We start from the raw sequence: 18,842 nt of genomic DNA, 5'->3' as shown, positions 1-18,842 counted from the left end.
GGCAGTTTACCAGCATACTTGAAGGGAGGAAAAAAGAGCATGGCCACACCAACCACATCACAGCATGTGCATACATCAGATGACATTGTGGAACCTAATTCTATGTCAGCAGGAAATGCATGGCTGCTGTCGCTATTTCGAGTGCAAATATTTGTCCCACGGGTACAGAGAAGTCATTATGGCAACCACATAATCCAGGCAGCTTAGTGCTGGGCAACTGCAATATTCATGAAGCAGCACACTTCATTCAAACCCAGGCACTGTCACACTTGTCTGGGAAAATCGGTGCTTGTATACACAGGGGCTGGACCATTTCAAACCACAGTCACATTGGAACTCTGTCCACTCTCGTAGGGTGCATTTTCTGTGTAGTCACTGCCACTGCAGGAATAATTTTCTTCGAACTGCACAAACAGAAAATTGTAGCACTGTGCTCTGCAGTGCTTGGTGCAAAGGCAGAGCAGCCATGAGCCTTCTCCCATCCACAATTCAGAAATCCGCCAATACATAGATGGCTTACAGTGGCATCTCTACAGGCAGCTCACACCACCTATATGCTGCCACTTAGATTGCAACACACTGAGGGTCTCCATGCCTTTATGTAAATGCTCAAATATACTACAGGACAGGATCATTAGGGAATAAAGGTTGTTTCACGGTCCTCATATCTATGCTATGACAAAGCCAACTCCAACCGCACAGGTAGAAATTGCTGTGGAAAATTAAATTTTACAGTTCCATGTACCATATTTTCCATACAGTACTATAGTCTGCAGGATCTAATTTGGGCTGAAAAGCCCCTCTCATTAAGCACCATGGCAAATTTTAGTTATAGGTACATTGGAAGTTGTAAGATGCCGTCAAGGGAGCATTTCCTCAAACAAATATTTCTAATTAGTTCATTATTAAAGGAAATGGAAGAAATTGAAATGTTGCATTTTCACGCTGCCAGGACGCGAGTGCTAAAAGTGACGGCACTCAGCCCCTTTGCCTCCTAGTGATCTTCCTTCTTCATCTTCCCCCATGACGGAGCCAAGGGTTCACGTCATACTCGCTTACGAGCCATCTTTTCTTTCCTTTTTTTCTTCTCTTCCTTTTTTGCTGTGGGGCACATATCCAGGGATGGCATTTAACATTGGTTGGCTTACGAAAGTCACGTGCCATGGTTGGTGATATTGCAGGCAGCACGTTTTACATAGAGACATTTGTGCATGTAACCTTGACTCTGGCTGAAGCAGGGCTTCGTTGAGACCATGATGGCTTTTGTTTAAAATTTCAGTTGTTTTCCCACTGTGCATCATTTTGATAATTTGGAGACAGGATTGTTAGTGTGTGATCTATGCACTGCACTTGTCGGTTTGCAACTTCCAATCTTGGTGAGACGCCTTTTCATATAACAAAGTGCAACTGAACTTCCTGAAGGCATTTGCCTCCTATGTTCAAGGGAAGCAGCCCACATCCGCATACCTTATTCACAGATGTCAATTCTTTTTTTGTTGCTGCTCCGTATTAAAGATGGGAACCCAAGACTGTGGAAGTAGCGTGGGCTTGGTGGTCTGGAGCTTACCATTGGTTGTCGGATCGTGCCGCTGACTGCATTTTGCAGCGGCTCATGAGTGCCGAGGGGGCCAGGCAGGAGATACGGCAACAATTCAACGAGTAGCAATGAATGTTTACTTCACATTGTTACGGAGTGGTCAACTCTGCAAGTTTCCCGATGGTGAGCGACAGACATGCTAGTTTGCTCAAAAACTGAAGGCTGAAGTCCATTAGCGAAGACGTCCTTTATAGTGTTTGGAATACCCTCGCTCAAGAAAAGGAGAGAGAAAACACTCTCCACGCTGGCGGCTGCCGCTCGATACATGGAAGTGTTCAACTAATTTTCTAACCCCCACTGGCTCAGTAGAAGGAAAGGCACTGACATGCGCATACACACACACACACGCACACAACGCTGGCATCTTCCCTGCCGAGGACAAAGAGAAATAACGAATGCACACACGAAGCTTAATCGTCCCACTTGCTGAAGGGAGACAACACTGTGGAGACTAAGCAGACATCAGGGTGTTGTGCAAGCCGTGGGTAAGAAGGCGAAAATGCCTGCACAAATGATAAGGTCTTATTGCTTTTGGGGCCTCCTAGGCGTTTTCCAACGGTTGCAGGCGGCTCGGCGTATCTAAAGGGTCCAGCCTTTCGCTGTTGCTTTGGTGGCGCGACACAAATCGTTGACCACACAGGCCAGTCATAACATCAGTTAGACTAGTTCTTGTGCACGCTCACGGACACTGAGCTTGAACGACGCCATGAATGCTCTGTCTTTTCAGTGCTATTAGAACTGTTCTTGTATTTTCTGTGTATACGAAGTCGATTATAAATCTCTTGTGCATTTTGCAACGTGGCCTTAAATATCCAAGCACTGAAACGCAGCCACATGATCAGAGTAAGCAGCATTCACTTGCATATCGTGAGTTGCCAGAATAAATTGAAAATATTGTGCTGCGACTATCATTACTGCGTCATGAAGCAACCAGAAATGACAGTACCATGCTTCACAATGCGACTTTCATTTCTCCCCTGGTGCGCTTGTACTTCTCTGGTCCCCTTTCCACTGTGTAGAGCTCCCAGAAAAGCTTTTCTCAGGACAGGGGACCATACTGTGCGCTCAACCAGGTGGCACCCATCACCACAACATTGCCTCAATCAGTCTCACCTTGTCATCTCTCGTCCTGTCCAGTGACGTTCTTCACATTTCAAGGATGAAGGTTTAGCACTGTGCTTCCGATGACTCTTTAGAGCTCTGGGACAGTGCTTCCGCTGCCAGGGATAATGCTACAGAACAGCGAGTCCACTGACGCAGGTACGCAATGTTTGAAGAGACAAAGATAAAACCTTGTGCAGGCTGTCCGACATGCATATACATCTTTTTCTGCGCCTCTTTCTAAGCAACAATGCTCTCACTGGTGAACAGGAAGGCAGCCTTTGTTTCTTTTTTTCATTATCGTTTCTCAGTTTTACAAGGCCATAAAAAAAATAAGGAAAACAGAAAAGATTGCGAACCAGCCCTGCAATTTTCTTGAATTATTGGAAACGAATATGTGCGAACAGAGGATGCCAAATGAAATGAACAGCCAGGTGCAACAACAAGTCACATCATTCAGGTGGTGCAGGCGGTTTGGGAGGCCCATAAAATGCCTTAATAATGGGATTTATTTGAGCGTGAACATGGTGAGAAGGCTGCTTCTGCCTTGCAGTGGTATAAAGACTGCTGCATGTCTGGAGGTTAAATGCTCATCATTCTATCATGCATGGAAGTATTCCGACTATTTAGTGGAGACATGGGAAAGCCACTCAAGCCTACATTAGCAAAATGTGTGGTACTGATTACAGCGAATGCACTCCCTCCATGTTCATGCAACCGAATGTAGACATACTGAAAGCTGAGGTGTACCTGACGAGTGTAGCATTGTGATGCTTGCCAACAGCCCATAGGACAGGAAAGGCAAATCCCTGTGCACGCATAGTGAATTCGTCACTACTGTGCATGCTCATTTCGGCAAACTGGCATAACAGATGTATTGCGAGTGCAATATGTGACTGTAAAGCATGTGGCGCGTCTTTGTCACTATAGGTTGAGCTTGGTGAGAATCAAGTGGTTTGATAAATGTACAACAGAGTCAGCAATGGTGGGACAGTTCTTAGAAACTTCAAAGCATGCCCGTCTGGCTCTACAATGTAAAAAAAAATTGGCTTTGATCCAAGAGCCAGATCTTTCTGACGGCAACATTCATGCACCAGCTTTGTCAGTTTTTTTATGCTCCCACTACTTGTGCTGAGGTTGTGAGAAAGGCCTGGAGAGAGTATACAATTAGAGAATCATGTACCTCTTACATTGTGGATGTCCTGGAATTGTGCTAACGCATGAACACCACCACGTCTCAAAATGATCGAATGCGACATATTAAAGGCACAAGCACTGTTACCTTATACGCCCTTGGTATGCAGAACCCCAGCACTTCTAAGGAACCGCTTTATTCGTGCCGAGCTAGAGCTATGGCGAGGAAGAAGCGACACACTACGTACGGATGAGGAAGATGAAGGAAAGCCACATTGCGCTCACAATATCGCTAACGTGGTAGTTTCCCAAAGGAAGCGGTCACACTACTGCGTATAAAGTGTATGCACAGGGATACTCATGTCTTCCCTGTCCAAGGGATTGGTGGCAAGCACCACAGAGCAGCACTGGTCAGGTGCATTCCAGTTAAATTCTTAAGAATTGAGAAAAGGCCGATTCCACACAAAGCAACGACCTGACACCCTTGCCAACATATATGTTGAACTGGCATTAAGTTTCAGGTATTTGCGGCCACACATAGGTAAACCAATGGGCAAGGTTCTGACTGGTGTTGTAGAAGTCGCGGGGCGCTTTTTTCGTTGCGACGACAGATCGGATTCATTTACAAGTACTGCTCCAGGAGGGCACATGTAACCGGCAAACAGAGGCCTCAGGAGAGCATTAGACTGGAAGGAGGGCGGTCCCAAACTGGAAGCAGGTTATGCTGCCCCAACCCACGGACCACCCTGACTCCTGCTTTCTTGTCCGCGAAAGCGGACAGCTGATCTTAAAATGCGTCAGAAAATTCGGGAAGTACGACTTACACACAGCCTACGGGCATCATAGATATACTACTAGCACGCGCAGGCCTCGGCGAGCCCCAACCCATGGACCAGTCCGGGTTCTAGCTCTGGTGTCCCCGTTACCGATTTGGTGCCCTGGAGACGCCGCCAATAATATGAAATAGTGACACGTTGTTACTAGTAAAAAAACACGATTTAAGCCGCTAACGCTACGTTCAGCACTGCCGCGCCCAACAACTTCTGCAACACCTGTGAGAACTTCGCCAATCAATGGTTGTTCTTGGCAATACTTAGAACTTGTGAATTTTGTGTACCGTTCATGCTTAACTTTGTAGTGCACTGTGGCTTAATGAAGCACTACGCTTGCGTGTAGCATACGTACACATCTTACCTGATAGACGGTGAACGGGGTCTTGTACATATATCCGCTGAAGAAGAAAAGACTACACCTTCACATGTGTTAAAACACATGCCAAACTTGAAAAAACAAACGTACAATGAACCTCCACACGTTAAAATAGCAAAAGAATCACTTATAAGGCGAAAACTATTGAAAACTTCGCAAGCGCAAATCCGCCATTGCTGCTGATATTGATGTTGATCAGGCTGTCCCCTTGCGATCGAGTCGGCAAGCGCGCGGAAGCGCGTTTCTTTATTCTGTGGAAGCGCAATTGGCGCAATGTAGCCAAAATAAGTAAATAAAGAAAACTGTGCATCAACTCCAAATACACACACGCAAAAGAAAATAGTCGGGATTCTCTATAGCGATGTTTCCAACCCCTTGACTGATATTTCATACAGCTCGTTGCATTAATTAAAATACCTGCAGTGCATTGTTTTCATAACGCGCAAAAAAAAAATTCTGCGCTTAAGTTTACCCGCACAAACACGCGGCGCAAATTCGTAGAACGCCACCAGTGCAGCCCCCACCCTCCAAGAATATATATAAAAGACTAGTCAATAATAATAGCATATAATTATAACGTGAGCGTCGGTGCAATCAATGGAGAATTCATTTTATTTGTTATAGAAAATCAAATGCAATGCAGTAAACAATGGATAGAATTAAGCATACGGCTTCCTGGAGTCTAAAAAAAAATCTGCCTTGAAACTTGACATGGTGACGAGGCAAATTGTGGGTACACGATTGAAAATAATTGCTATAATGTGTTCGCGTATGAGTAAACTTCTCAAAAGGAGTTTCAAGTGTTTTCATGGTATGGCAAGCTTATATCTTGATTCATAAAGTTTTTTTTTATTCATATTGGTCAATTATGTTTAAAAAGAGAATTGCAAATCCCAATGGTTTTGTTTTTTACCGGGGGAACACAGAGTTGAGCCACTGTTTTGAAACAAACTTTTATTTAAAGGCAGTTACAAGTAACGCCGACAGCCTCATCCCTATTGAAAAAAATATGTATGAGAATTTCACGAGAACTTCTGTACGCTATTATTGCTCCGTAGACTCGACGACGTCGCACATCACATGTGTACGAGTGGACATCGTCAATGAACGAGATCGTTCTCGTGTGGGTATATTAAACGAGATTATTCTCGCATAGCTGTGCTTGACGAGATAGTTCTCGCACGGCGATGCGAAACGATATCGTTCTCGTTTGTGTATGCTACATGAAAATGTTCTCATTCAGCTATGCAAAATGACACCATTATTGTTTAGCTGCATTCTACAAGTGTTCGCATTTGTGTTGAATGAGTTCTTTTGTTCATGCAATATTTTTGGTGAAGTTCCACACAGTAACACATTCTGCCAACATTGCAGCGATTAATTTCGATCACGTGAGTCGGCCGATGTGCCAGCTCAGAGACAAAGAGGACACTTTTTAGGGCCCACAATTAACACAAACCATCTTTATTTTGTATTCCGAAGCATCGTGACCAGGTGCTTGTTCAGGTCCTTCAGCCTCCTTGCCTCCGTATCCACAGTGTTCGGCGTTTTTGAAACAGTGCTCGTATGCATCTGCACAAAAATGTAAACAAAGCAGCCGGCCCTGTTAGATTACAACAAGCCATTGGAACTGACATGCACAATAGGTAGCTCCACTGCATAACTGATTTGGCTGGTTCTTGTATGATATTGTGTGTAAAGCGTGAACATCTCACAGAGAAACAGGAAAAAGAGAACACGGAGGCTCATGAGTTTTTTACCTACGTAAATTGATATTTCAAGATTAACCACAGCAGTTGAAAGCAAGTGCTCGTCCTCGCATTGTCTTGTTCTCGTCTCTGTTAAATGTTCGTGTTTCACAAAGAATAGAAATGGCTGCAGAATTGCAATACAAGACCACTGAAATAGTCTAATACTTTTCCACAAGTATTTTACATTAAATGAACAAGTATAACCAGCACAATGCGTTGGTGGGCTAGTTGGTGCGAATCCATGAATACTTTGTTTAGCGCGAAACGACACACACAAGAAAGACGACAGGACAAGGCGCTACTCTGAACTGACAGCATTTTATTGCGTCACTCCTTTATAGACCGCTCAAACCAAAGGAACATGCGCAGTGAGCACCATGCGGTGGAGCCACCAACAACATCCGATCCAAAGAGCGCACTCATGCGACAGAATCCAAAAAACCAAATTCAGCGCTGTACAAAGTTAAGGAAAGCACACTACTGCACTGCGACTCCAATGACTTAATGAAAAATGCTTCCGATAACTCTCGGGCGGTGGTGTCACGGCTCTTTTTCAAGATCGTGGTATCAGAAAACATGGGTTTGCATTTGGACGTTTTACAATGCTGAGCCAAATGGGAACCTTTGCCTGTTGCTATGGATCATGTATGGCTTATGTTCTCTAAGGCGCTCGTTAACACAGCGGCCTGACTGCCCTACATACATTTTGCCGACAAGGGAATCTTATACAAACGACACCGACGCTGCATTCTACAAACTTCACATAGTTCTTTTCACAATTAGGTTTTTTACTTATATTAGAAATACGGCAGCACAACATTGACAGTTTCTGAGGAGCGGAAAACACTACCGGAATTTGGTATTTAGTGGCGACATTCTTTAGATTGTGAGCCACTCTGTGGCAATACGGCACAACTTCAGGCCTCTTCTTTTGTGTGATGCACTTACTTTTGTGCCGCTTCCCTTTCAGTTTCTGAAGCAATACTTCCGAGACTGATGTTACCACCACACTTGGGTAACCAGCAGTCTGCAGCCTATTTAACTGTGCAATGAAACTCGTTTGCTGGTTACCACACTTGGGTAACCAAGTGTGGTAACCACACTGGTTACCACACTTGGGTAATGAAACTCGTGCTGCTGGTTACCACACTTGGGTAACCAGCAGTCTGCAGCCTATTTAACTGTGCAATGAAACTCATGTTCGCAGAGTGATGACAAGATTGCATTAAGGAAGATTCTAAACACATCAAAGCAATGGCGCGTTTCACAGTCTTTGAGTGCGCAGACGCATAAGGTAAAAGTTCCTTACGTGCGCGTGGCGAGTACATCCGAAAGGCGTGGCCTGTTTGTAAGGATAGCTGCAAATCTAAAAACTGGAGTTTACCGTCCCTAGATAGCTCATGTGTGAAAGTTAAACCTTTGCCATTGTCATTGAAAAGTGTTAAAATATCAGCTACCGTCACGAAGCATTCGTTGTTGGTCTGTTTTATCACAACAAGAAAATCGTCAACATATCTAAAAATTTGAACCGAGTCATTGTTTAAGGCACTCTTAAGAGTGCGGTCGACAAAAGATAAAAAAATATTACAAAGAACAGGCGCCACACATGAACCAATACACACACCATTTTTCTGGATAAAAAGGTTATTTTCGAACAGGATAAAAGTTGCACTTAAATAAAATTCAAGAAGGGACATGAAACCTTCTGAAGACAACCCGGTGGCATTGCAAAAATCTACCTCGCCACTTTCTTCGATGCACGTCATCACACTGCGAAATAGCTCATCATGCGGTATTGAATAGTAAAGATCTTCGACATCAACAGAAAAAATGTCGGCTACTGAATGGTTGTCTTCCAGAAAGGAAACAACATCGAAAGAATCCTTTATGCCATAAGGATCATGAATAGTTAAATGCTTCAACTGTTTTTGCAAAAAGCGGCTAACCAAAACCTGCCAATAGTTGTTTTCACTGACTATTGTACGGAAAGGCACATCCGGTTTGTGTGTTCTTGCAGTGAAAAAAAAACATCTAAAGCAAGTACCTTACATTGTTTACCATCTTTCACAATCTTGGTGAGGCCTATATTTTCCAACAAAGAAATGGCTTTGCGTTTTACCTTCTGAGCTTTCTCATTTGCCAGAATGAAGTGTTTGTTGACAGCCTCAATGGCTTTTTTGTTGAAGACAGCAGACGGAGCTATCACAAACCCGCCCTCTTTGTCACTCAATAACAGCCGCAGTTCATTGTCTCTAAAGAAAGATACTGTCCTTTTGATCACAGCTGTCCAAGGTGGCGAGCTTCCAGTGGCGGTCCTACGAAGGTTGTCCACCCTATCGAGGAGGCACCGCTCCTGGTCCTCTAGTTCTGCTTTCCTTGCGATGCGCCTGTTCAAAGCCATGGCTCATGTGCAGGAATTCTTGGTTCCGTGCTGTACTTCGGCCCATTCTTTAGCAATGCAGCAACTTCGTCAGGAAGCCTGACGTCACCGAGTACCTGGAAACCAGCGGTGACCGGTTGCGTTTTTTCCTTTCTGCACGGTAGTCTGGACCGGAGGAGTAGCAGCAGCTGTGTCCACCAGAATTCTGTAGTCCAAGTTGATAGAAGTCTGTAGAAACGAAACTTCTAGGCCACAATAGGTGCATCGCGCGAGTAGCACACAGCTCTCAACCAGTCGTACAGAAGGCGTACCTGCCCCAAATTTCAGAACGAAGAATCCGACACATTCGCCGCACGTGACCGACGGAAGGCCTGACGTTCCCGAAGAGACTCGCCACATCTTGAGGAACATGTCCATTCTTCATGCAGAACGTAAGCATCCTTGCACGGCACACAGCAAAAGCTATGTGACTGACCAGAACAGCAGGATCAGGAGACAAATATCAGTGGGCCCTGATATTTGTGTGTCTGTGTCATAGGCCTCACCAAGATTGTGAAAGATGTAAAACAATGTAAGCTACTTGCTTTAGAGGTTTTTTCACTGCAAAAACGCACAAACCGGATGTGCCTTTCCGTACAATAGTCACTGAAAACAACTGTTGGCAGGTTTTGGTTAGCCGCTTTTTGCAAAAACAGTTTAATCATTTAACTATTGACGATCCTTATGGCATAAAGGATTCTTTCGATGTTGTTTCCTTTCTGGAAGACAACCATTCATTAGCCAACATTTTTTCTGTTGACGTCGAAGATCTTTACGATTCTATACCGCATGATGAGCTATTTCGCAGTGTGATGATGTGCATCGAAGAAAGTGGCGAGGTAGATTTTTGCAATGCTACCGGGTTATCTTCGGAAAGTTTCATGTCCCTTCTTGAATTTTATTTAAGTGCAACTTTTATCCTGTTCGAAAATAACCTTTTTATCCAGAAAAATGGTGTGTGTATTGGTTCATGTGTGGCGCCTGCTCTTTGTAATATTTTTTTATCTTTTGTCGACCGCGCTCTTAAGAGTGCCTTAAACAATGACTCGGTTCAAATTGTTAGATATGTTGACGATTTTCTTGTTGTGATAAAACAGACTAACAACGAATGCTCCGTGACGGTAGCTGATATTTTAACACATTTCAATGACAATGGCAAAGGTCTAACTTTCACACATGAGCTATCTAGGGACGGTAAACTCCAGTTTTTAGATTTGCAGCTATCCTTACAAACAGGCCACGCCTGTCAGATGTACTCGCCACGCGCACGTAAGGAACTTTTACCTTACGCGTCTGCGCACTCAAAGACTGTGAAACGCGCCATTGCTTTGATGTGTTTAGAATCTTCCTTAATGCAATCTTGTCATCACTCTGCGAACATGAGTTTCATTGCACAGTTAAATAGGCTGCAGGCTGCTGGTTACCCAAGTGTGGTGGTGACGTCAGTCTCGGAGGTATTGCTTCAGAAACTGAAAGGGAAGCGGCACAAAAGTAACTGCATCACACAAAAGAAGAGGCCTGAAGTTGTGCCGTATTGCCACAGAGTGGCTCACAATCTAAAGAATGTCGCCACTAAATACCAAATTCCGGTAGTGTTTTCCGCTCCTCAGAAACTGTCAATGTCGTGCAGCCGTATTTCTAAAACAAGTAAAAAACCTGATTGTGAAAAGAACCACGTGAAGTTTGTAGAATGCAGCGTCAGTGTCGTTTATAAGATTCCCTTGTCATGTGGCAAAGTGTATGTAGGGCAGCCAGGCCGCTGTGTTAACGAGCGCCTTAGAGAACATGAGCGATCCATACCAACAGGCACAGGTTCCCATTTGGCTCAGCATTGTAAAACATGCAAATGCAAACCCATGTTTCGTGATACCACGATTTTGAAAAAGAGCCGTGACACCACCGCCCGAGAGTTATCGGAAGCATTTTTCATTAAGTCACTGGAGTCACAGTGCATTAGTGTGCCTTCCTTAACCTAGTAAAGCACTGAATTTGGTTTTTTGGATTCTGTCACATGAGTGCGCTCTTTGGATCGGATGTTGGTGGTGGCTTCACCGCATTGTGCTCACTGCGCATGTTCCTCTGGTTTGAGCGGTCTATAAAGGAGTGACGCAATAAAATGATGTCAGTTGAGAGTAGCGCCTTGTCCTGTCGTCTTGTGTGTGTCGTTTTGCGCTAAACAAAGTATTCATGAAGCATAACCAGCTCATGCAAGTGAATACACAGATTTCACAGCTTTTTGCTACCGCACTGCGGAATATGCAGATGGAAAACACTGCATAGATGCCAGTGCAGAATTGTTTATAGGAAAGATTTATGCACCTTTAATACCACTATAGAAACTAAATGACAGTTTTTGTTAGCATGTTAGAGCACTCAATATGACCAGCTTCTATTACATAACATTTCAGCTGCTGTCTGGCCCTGCTCCCGATACTGCACTGGTCAAACATAGGTGCAACCACACTCTTCAATGGCTTTTTGTATTATTGCGTCAGCTTTTTAAGGCTAATTTTAGCCCCCCCCCCCCCCCCCCGTTATCTGGGAGCCGTTGCATCACAGTGACGACAGCTGAGACAAGGATCTGTTTGTACGACAAGGTTAATCTTCCTCTTTTGCTTACTTAAACCTCCCCTCACTTTACTAATTATGTGGCACAGCAACACAATTGTTATATGCCGCCTCTTTGAAAATGCCTAATTTATTGTACAGGCAGAAATAACTTCGCTAACCGCAGCACTACTCAATTTTCATTAAAAAGAATATCTTACTCCTGAAGCAGTGCAACAACTACAGCTACCAAACTGGTTGTTTGCTGGTGCAAAATATTAATAAGCTTACCGGCTAATGTAAAAACTACAATATTTTTATCGTCATATCAGCATTCATAGTAGCCATGCCATGTGTCGCATTCGCAGTTGTGCAAGCAACATGCATTGCCGATTTATCTGTTAGCATTGCCCTTTCGCTTCTCGCTTGATATTGCTGGGCAAGCAGTCAAACTGGATAGTTAGACACTGCCTGTCACCTCCTTACCTTCCTTATGAATTGTGCATTAAATGAGGATTTTTTCTTGGTGAAACAGTTCTAGTTTGAGGCCTAAACAAGCTCCAAGGGAGTTTGCATTTAAGGAGTGTAACCATCCTCTGAAAACATGTACATGAGGAACACTGCAGAAAGGGCACTTCAAAAAAAGAACACGAGTGTATTTATCCCCAAGGCCAAACCTCTTGTCTTCTTAAATATTTATCAAGTCAAACTCAAAATTGGTACTGAGGTGCAAGGTGTCCACAACATATTACCTTGTGAAAGCACAGTGGTGCCTGGATGTTGTGGGACCAGCTCGGACGTGGAGATCAGCACTGATCAGCAACACTGCAGTCTCCTTACAGCTTTTCTGCAGGCCCAGCCACACCTGCAATAAAACAAGTGAGCTTGGTGCCACAAAGTACTGTATTTACTCGCATAATGATCGCATTTTCTTGTAAAAAAAAATGGTCACAAATTCAGGTGTGTGATCATTATGCCGGTTAAATTTCCCGCAAAAAGAATTTTTTTCATCCCGCGTTTGCTGCGGGATGGCAATAGGTCAAGAAATAAGTGGCTGCCACTGTATGTAGTGCAGGACACCGAAACAAAAGTGGCGACCAGCATAGCAAGCTGAAAACACCAAATGCGCCGAACGCGATTTTTTTTTCTCTCGAGTACATTACTTGCATTGAAAGTTTCTTCCATATCAGTAATGAATAATATCGTTAATATCGGTAAGTTTGTGGCAATAACGTCGCCATGTCCACTATGAGGGTATGAGGGGGCAGAAACAGATGGGCACGCTTAGCTGCCAGTGACATAGAAAGACACGGCGGGCATGCTGCAGAAACTGCGGCATTTGTCTTCACTACTATCCTAATACAGCACGTTTGTGCTAAGGGTGGGCAAATATCTTAGCTGTGTTACAAGTGTCGGCGTATGGATAGGGTACACTTCTAACGTATCAGTGTAAACGTGGCTGCTATTGTTGCCGCTCGTGATTTGTTGCGTGCCCACGAGTGCAGATGAGAAGAATCGAAAGGCATCTTTTTTGTTGCTGTTGACCACAACCATTACAAAGCCTACACATAATAAAGGCAATTTTGGTTGTAGCTTTTTTGTCATGGAAGTGCGGAAAGTAATGAAAGGAATGAAAACGAGCATCTGCTTAAAAATGTTTGGTGCGTGCAGACCACTTGGTTTATCTTGAAGAGTTGTTCGCGTAGCATTCGACAGATGGTAAGCGCGATCATTAATAGCTAGACTTGGCACATGACATATCGCTGCAGCAAGTTAGGGGTGCAATCATTACACAGGAAATAAAAAAAATCGAATTTGGACGACAAAATTCAGGGCTGCGATCATTACGTGAGTGCGATCATTATGAGAGTAAATACGGTAAATATAGAAAGTGACACTGTGAACAAAGCAATACTTATTAGGTATGAAATGCTGATATTCGCCCATAGAAAGCTTTAAGTAACACAGCCTGCAAGATAAGAAAAATGCAATGTATGGGCCATCTGTACAAGAACATTAATCAAAGGTCCCTTCATTTTTTAGTCCCTTCTCCTCCTCATGCATAGATGGCAGTCAGGTTAAGTAAACTGGACCAGATTGCCACATAGTGTAAGCAAAGGTGGTCACTTTGTGGGCCAATTATGATACAATAGCACAACATGCATCCCTACAGTTGTTTTAATGTGTTCCGTAATGCTAGCCACCTTGTAGGCCCTACAGTGTCAAAGCATCCATAACTTTAACAGCGTTACCCAGTAGGGATAACCAATAAGTGTCCACAGCAGCACAACTCAGCATATCTATCAGGAGGCTTTCGTTACACTTTTACAATTCTCCTCTTATGGCTTCATCCCAATTTTTGTCAATACAAGCTTGAAGCCTCTGCACAATCTGAATGCACCAGGGCACTATAAAAAATACCACATCTTCCTACCCAATTCCATGTTTAATATAAGACTGGAAAGTTCACTATCATGTGCAGAACAAGCCAAATTGTTCTGGAATCAAGTAATCTTCCACTACCTGTGAAAAAAAAGCATGCAAGAAAGAGTACGTCGAGCACAGGGGTGTTGATGGATATTAAATACCACTGTCGTGCAGTAGACACCACGTCAACAAAACAGGCCAATGTATAAATGACTGGATCTGCAACCATGTCAACTGAATGCTCAGGTCATTTAGTGGTGCAAAGCTCACTTGCATTATTTTGTTTGAAAACTATGCAACTGTGGCAATGTGTTACGAGCATAGGGCTGGCAAGATTTGTGAGCCTTTCCTTACATGTGTTACAGAGAATCTGCGAGTTGGCTCGCCCTCCAGTGGATTATCAGATAGCAAGACTGCTTATTTATCATTGTAAAACAAGTGTCATAGTAGCCATGCTTCTTTTCGCAGTTGTGTGAGCAACATACATTGTCGATTTATCTGTTCTTGCCCTTTCACCTCTCACTTTATATTGCTCTGCAAGCAGTAAAATTGGATGGTTGTTAGACTGTTATGTCCTGTCACCTCCTCACCTTTCTTATGAATTGTGCATTAAATAAGGCTTTTTTCTTGGTGAAAGAGTGCTACTTTAAGGCATAAACAAGTTCCATGGCAGTTTGCATTTAAGCATCCCCTGAAAACATGTACATGAGGAACACTGCAAGAAGAACGCTTAAAAAAAAGAACACGAGTGTATTTATCACCAAGGCCAACCCTTGTGTCTTAGCATATTTCTCAAAACTGATACTGAGGTGCAAGGTGTCTATATCATATTACCTTGTCAATGAAGCAAAGCACAGTGGTGCCTGGATGTTGTGGGACCAGCTCGGACGTGGAGATCAGCACTGATCAGCAACACAGTAGTCTGCTTACTCTTTCTGCAGGCCCAGCCACACTTGCATTAAAACAAGTGAGCTTAGTCTCACAAAAGTATAATATAAAAAGTGACACTGTGAACTAAGTAATTCTTATTAGGTATAAATAGGAATGAAATGATATTCGCCCATAGAAAGCTTTGAGTTAACAAAGCATGCGAGATAAGAAAAGTGCAATGTATGAGCCATCTGTGCAAAAACATAAATCGAAGGTCCCTTTTTTCGCTTCTCTCCTCGTTTTCGTGCATAGATGGCAGACAGGTTAAGTAAACTGGACCAGACTGCCACGTAGCGTAAGCAAAGGTGGTCACTTCTTCGGGGAGCAGCCTGTAGGCTGCTTCTTGAAAGAGTATTAGAAAATGCTAATAATGCATATATGCATTATTCACAAGAGGCCTTGTTTCTCTCAGAATGCCACAGCCAATCACATATGTCAAACTGACCATTTTAAAATGCATGAAAAGTACAGCATAGCTTTGAGGGTACCCCAAACTACTGAAATTCACATCAGCCAAGTTCAGCAGACAACACCATAATCAAGCCTCTAGAAGTTGTGCATATTATTGCAAGTTGACAGAATAATGAGGAAGAGAAGGTGAGGGAGATGGTGCCACTATAGCATAGTTCAAACTCTATCCCACATCATGTGCAGAAGGGCAAAGAATGCGCAGCTTTCAGTTATACTCTCACCTGTGACAACTGCACCAGGTTTACTGACATGCGTAACAAGCAGTATGTGATACCACGTTATTGCATCCTGCAACTGATGTGACATCAGAGATCAGCTTCAAGCTTGACGCTAAGCTATACTAGGGACACATAATGAACTGGCTACATTAAAATCTAAAGCAAAAGTGTTGAACATTGTTTGCCAGCCTGTGCACTTCATATTTTACAAAAATTCTAGACAGAAATCCTGTGTTGGAAAGACAGCACGCACTTTCCTAAAGCTTTCTCTCAGCATCCACACTTTTCTATGCATACATTATTAACCATTATTTACCGTGACACACTGTACACAAGCAGCACACTTGGAAAAGCAGAAACTAACATGTTTTTAGATCAGTGAGTTTTTCTCAGTGCTTTTGTTGCTGCAAACTTAGCCTGCTTCTGGAACGTATCTTAATGAACTTACCTAAAGCAAGTGTCCCTTTGCTAATTTTATTAGGGATTTTTCATTGCTAGCAATTAAGAAAGCAAAGCGCCAGGACTATTTTTTACGTGCATTTTCGCAATCCTATGCCACCCCATTTCTCAGCAGCTTTAGAACATCTTCACTAATAAAACTTCGTTCTCATTACTTAATGGAACATTAGTAAAATTGTAGAATAGCAAGAATTTATAAATTGCATGAGAGACTCAGAAAAGTTGACAGGTGCCAAATACACGAACAGACCCTAGAACACATAAATGGCTGTGACCGTTTAGTACGTACCTTGTCAAAGCAGGCAGATGAGATGCTTTGTCGTGCTGTTCAAGCTGCATAGTGCCGCAGCCTATGTGGTGCAGAGATGCCTCCGTCTCAGGAAATTGTAACATCCCTAAACAATAAATGTTCAGTTTATTGTAATCACTGCTGAAACTGCAAACTTGTGATTTGACAACATCGCGTCAAATTGGGGAAAGCTCTCGTACAGCCAGCTACATGAAGCTGCATCCGCTTAGAGAAATTAAATATTTCATTCTTACATCACAGGCGGTTATTCAACGTGTCAAAGGCACGAAAACAAACAACACTAAACACAAGAAATACAGGTTGCCTTGGCGACAACCTATAAGCATCAAAGTTTGCATCCAAGCTAAAATCTTCTCACGAGTCAGATCATTTGGATGCCGTCGCGCGTTAACGTTAGCTGTGAAAACATTTGCGCAACACATCAACGTACTTCTAGAATTGTCTATACGATTTCTTGCTGAGAAATTACGTATAGAAGCAGTGACATTTCCTGCTTGAATTTTTTTGCCCGTTCAGACGAAGCGATGACCCGGCGCTAGCATACTTCATAACAAAAAGAAAATAAACAATAGATGAAGCACTTAGAACATTAACCTCGGGGTAATTTTCGTGAAACTTTTTGCTAAATGTGCACTCCGATATCGAACGAACATTAGGAAATCACTGTTATTGTTCTTGTAGCTGTACTAATCATCTTCTGCTGCGCATGACAAGGTACAGTGCTCACGGAATGAAACGCGACACGGAGCATTTAGTAAAGCCCTGCAAACGTGCAAAGTACGCGAGAGAACCATGTCATGTCGCAAGGAATTTGGTGACCAAAGGTGACGAGGACTCCGATGTACGTGTACGCACCAAAATTACGTCGATGTGACACGAACTACAGCCGGTGAAAACGAATATATGCGCATTACTAAGCCCTAAATTGACGCGTTTCATTCCGTGAGCACTGTACACTACATGAACCATAAGAATGCGCAAGGCGCCGGACTTACCGTCTGAGGCGAGCGCTCCTTCGTGTCCGTTCACGCCGCATAGACTGCAACAACAGTCCGTCCAGCGTAGTGTTGAATTGCGGTGAACTACAGCACGCGATAGCACAACTATCAACACATTCTTCCGTGCACTGTGACCCGATGCGGGAGCGGCGAGACAAAGAAGCGCGAATTGACCGCACTACGATAATCAACAACGGCGCACCGCAAGAAACATACAGCGAGCTAATAGCGTTGCACAGGCCCCAGGGCTTAGTGATCGTTAATTCACACAAAAAAAAGGAGCACATGTTCTCTAAGCACCGCGTAAATATGATCAAACGATCAGCACCACATCGGCCGCCCGCCGCAACAACGCCTATAGAGCGATGGCCTATAGTCCTCTTTAAGTATCCCAATTCCTCGGCTATGCGCACCATGCAGCCCGCTGCCGTTCCCGCCACCGCAGCACTGCCATCGACCTCCGCGCCAAGCATTCGAGCGTCGTCTGCTATAGACCAGAACACGCTAGTCTCGCACCCAGACTAACCGAACGCATACTCTCGCACCCGGGTTGCCCGCACGACCCGACTGGGCTGCCAAAGTGTGTTCGCCGGCGACCAGTAGACATGGCAAGCGCCAGCTCTAGGGCTCCAAAGTGCGGAAATGTGTCCGTTCACACGGATCCGAAGTACAAGAAGTCATCTGGGCATCATTGCGTCGTATTTGGATGCTAAAACAACCAGCGGAAAAGGAGCAGGTTGCTTAGCGCTGTTTGCCAACAGCACAACACACGTAGGGAATCGTGCCGGTGCGGTGTTTTCAGCCTGCACCGATTTCCATCCGCAACGAAGAATGCCAAGCTGCGCCACCGGTGGATAGCTGCAGTGAATAGGAATAACTACCAACCCAGTGAAAATGCACGAGTGAGTATTTGATCTGTGTATATTTTGGTGCCACGTTCAACTTTGCGCCCTACAAACGTAATACGTGTAACACGCAGGTTTGCTCCGAGCACTTTCTGGGCAACAAGCCTACAGAGCAGAATCCCGCGCCGGTGCTTCGCCTTGGCTATAACAAAAAGGCAAGCCTTTTCGTGTTTTCATTCAGGCAGAGCTCCCGACGGTTAAGCGGAACAGTTGAGTTTGCGGTTAGCGATAATTGCAGCTGGTGCACCTAATGACCATTAAGCGTGAACGACAAGTTGTAGGCCTTGCTGGTGAGCGTTATTGCTAATGGAAGTAAACCGAAGTCTGCTCGTCACGTAGCATGCGTCCACAAAAACGTAAACGACG

The 18,842-nt window shown here is 44.0% G+C and overlaps 1 long non-coding RNA gene across 2 annotated transcripts; it reads right to left on the bottom strand.

Annotated features, from left to right (window-relative positions):
* Nucleotides 1-6,489: 6,489 nt before the first annotated feature.
* LOC135906002 (uncharacterized) lies at nucleotides 6,490-17,930 on the bottom strand. Of its 2 annotated transcripts, XR_011513845.1 has the most exons (5): nucleotides 17,569-17,930; nucleotides 16,553-16,658; nucleotides 15,020-15,137; nucleotides 12,511-12,623; nucleotides 6,490-6,613 (listed from the first exon to the last, which is right to left on the bottom strand). It is a non-coding gene; the product is annotated as an uncharacterized lncRNA (long non-coding RNA). The 2 variants fall into 2 exon arrangements; XR_011513844.1 differs by lacking the exons at nucleotides 16,553-16,658; nucleotides 17,569-17,930 and having other exon boundaries at nucleotides 15,020-16,546.
* Nucleotides 17,931-18,842: the final 912 nt, after the last annotated feature.

Source organism: Dermacentor albipictus, chromosome 4 (genome assembly GCF_038994185.2).
Source record: "Dermacentor albipictus isolate Rhodes 1998 colony chromosome 4, USDA_Dalb.pri_finalv2, whole genome shotgun sequence".
NCBI lineage: Eukaryota > Metazoa > Arthropoda > Arachnida > Ixodida > Ixodidae > Dermacentor > Dermacentor albipictus.
Note: the sequence above shows the minus strand (reverse complement) of the source record. Positions and strands in the feature narration are given on the sequence as shown.